We start from the raw sequence: 2,479 nt of genomic DNA on the forward strand, positions 1-2,479 counted from the left end.
CTCTCTCTCTCTCTCTCTCTCTCTCTCTCTCTCTCTCTCTCTGTGAGCAGAATCTTTAATTCATGTTTGATGTCTCTTAGACTTAATGATATAAGTTTTAGTAAAGTTCCAACCGGCAGGTATAGCTGGGGGACATGATAAAGAGAAGACTAATTTGTCAATATGAACGTGTGCTGCATAATGAATTAATCCTGAAAGGATTTAATTCCATCTTTAGACACTTAATTAAATAGGGATACCTCTTTCTTGGTGCTTTGATTTGTTTAAGATTAGTTATAATTGGCAACTAATAAAATTTTCTTTTCAGTTACTCGAGTTTCACTTGTAAAAGTTTTTCAAATTACTGGAAGCTTTTGAAAAAAAGCCTTAGTTGGAAAAACAGGATGCTATAGGCACAAGGGATCCAACCGGAAAAAATATCCCAGTGAGTAAAGAGAATAAAGGAAACATGGAACAGTGTACCTACAAATAAGAGAACTCTAACCCAAGACAGAGGAAGACCAATGTACAGAGGCTATGGCACCACCCAAGACTAGAAGACAATGGTTTGATTTAGGAGTGTCCTCCTAGAAGAGCTGCTTGCCATAGTTAAAGAGCATTTTCTACCATTAGCAAGTGGAGGTAGACACTGAACAACTACAGTTTTTGCATTATTCTCATGAAACTTACCATAGCTGTATACTGTACACGTATTTTGATATTTCTAAGACCTTACTAACAAACTACAATTGATTGCGTAGTCCAAATGAAAATTTCAGGAATTGATGTAAAACATAGTTTCTGTGTTCCTGCCAAATTCCATAGTGATATCTACAATTGAGAAGACAGCTCGGAAAGTTGTGGAGGAGTTTGGTTTTCAAGTGTATTTCTTGGGGGCTACTTACTCCCACAAGGATATGACAACTTATCTCTATATTTTGACGGGAAGGTTTTTATTGGACTTACTCCCACCAGGATATGACAACTTATTTCTATATTTTCATGGGAAGGTTTTTATTGGACTTACTCCCACCAGGATATGACAACTTATCTCTATATCTTGATGGGAAGGTTTTTATTGGACTTACTCCCACCAGGATATGACAACTTATCTCTATATTTTGATGGGAAGGTTTTTATTGGAATATGTCAAGAAAATCTAAACCTGCTAAAAACATCACTGCAAATATTAGAATTAAAGAGGATATTGAGATGTCAAAGTTTCATATATTTTTAGTCCGAGTCGAAAACGCTTCCAGAAGACTGAAATAACTGCCAGTTCTTTGCTTAGACAGCATCTAAACTTATAAAACGTTTAAAAAATTAGAGAATAATACACTAAAAAATGGAGACACCTGTAAGGATTGGAGTGAATTTACTCAATGGAAATGAAAAATTGTCACAAATTCTTTACTGGAGGAACGAAAAAATATGAAAAAAACGTCAAAAATCTTTTGTACCTTTGAAAGTTGTAAAACGCTTTTAATCTGAGTAGTAATTAATAATTCTGGTTTCTCTGTGAGTAATTGCTCCTTATTACTCTTATAAAGCTTCCAAAATTATCAAAGAAACTCTGACTTTTAGTAACCGTAAAATATTGATAACCCTTTTATTTATTCATAAATTGACATTATGTACTTTTGTATTCTGATCAATATAGATAAGTGATTCATTAAAACCCAATAGAACTAATTCTGTGATGTATGCAACACATCCCAATAGTTTATTAAAAGAAATCTTTATGTAACTAAATCACTAACAAATCTTTTATTGCAGCTGACGAAGTTTATAAATATGTAATTACTTAGAAAATGTCAGAGGAGAAGTATCTAGAAGAATTTTGATAATTGGAATGATTGATTATTTTGACCATAACAATATTCCAATACCATATTGATTTGTATATATATATATATATATATATATATATATATATATATATATATATATATATATATATAGAGAGAGAGAGAGAGAGAGAGAGAGAGAGAGAGAGAGAGAGAGAGAGAGAGAGAGAGAGAGAGAGAGAGAGAGAGAGATTGTAAATAACTCCTTAACTAAATTATGTTATATAATAAATTGCTAAAAGACATCAAGGTATGTTTTCTCACTGAAATTATTCAGCCAGCTTATAGTAGCCGCAAAGATTCCGGGTGAAATAAGCCCCATCCCCTGATGATGTCATAGCCAATGACGTTGTCTCCTACGTTAGCAGCGGTCACAACATCCCCATGAGAGCATGGGTTGTGCCCGCTGTTAACGCCGGAGACAACATTTTTGGCTAAGTCATCAGATGGGTGGGGCTTACTTCGCAAGGAATCTCCGCGGTGTCTATAGTTCTAAATTAATAAAAGATAGAGTCTACTTAGTCTGTCTTTGAAGCATGAAGGGGCTCAAAATTTTTTTATTATTATCAAAATGGAGGAGTTTTATCAGCTCAATAAGTTTAGCTCGACTCTGAAAGAGCTGGCACTGACCACACTGAAAAAAAAAATATGAA

The sequence above is a fragment of the Palaemon carinicauda genome, chromosome 32 (assembly GCF_036898095.1).
Source record: "Palaemon carinicauda isolate YSFRI2023 chromosome 32, ASM3689809v2, whole genome shotgun sequence".
Lineage (NCBI taxonomy): Eukaryota > Metazoa > Arthropoda > Malacostraca > Decapoda > Palaemonidae > Palaemon > Palaemon carinicauda.